A 614-nucleotide genomic window follows, 5' to 3' on the forward strand; every position below is an offset into this window, starting at 1 on the left:
GCTTGCGCGAGGAAGCCTGTCTCTCCCTGAAAAATGTAAGGCAATTTATATTTTTATTGATTTATCCCCAATTTCATTCATATGCTGAGAAACTTTTAATACTGCCGTCAAATTATATACTCCAACACACACACACACACATTGTGATACGATCTCACGATCTGTTAGAATTGTTTATTTATTCTGTTTATTGTTCATCAACACGTCCTTGTTTTTCTCACAGCTCCCATACAGAGAGAGAGAGAGAGCGCGAGCATGACACACAGCAACCTGATACCACGGGGGCACGTAAGACACAGATGGGTCCACAGACGAGTCCGGATGTGGGAATGCTCCATAATATCTTCAAAAACATTGCTTAATTTATCACCTGTCATCCTTGGTCTCTTACAAAAACATAATTTGTCTCCCCCGGAGCTCAAACGTTGACGGCCGGATTCGCATATGGAAATTATTATGATGTCAAAGGTCGCATGTGGATATAATTATGGGTCAAAGGTCAAAGTCATCAATCAAGTTGTCATAAGCTATCGTATATTGACTACTCATATTTCATTTAACAATTTATTAAAATTCCATTTAACAATAACATGGCCAGATACAATAAAAATAAA

The sequence above is a fragment of the Sinocyclocheilus anshuiensis genome, unplaced genomic scaffold (assembly GCF_001515605.1).
Source record: "Sinocyclocheilus anshuiensis isolate Anshui unplaced genomic scaffold, SAMN03320099.WGS_v1.1 scaffold3605, whole genome shotgun sequence".
Taxonomy (NCBI): Eukaryota; Metazoa; Chordata; class Actinopteri; order Cypriniformes; family Cyprinidae; genus Sinocyclocheilus; species Sinocyclocheilus anshuiensis.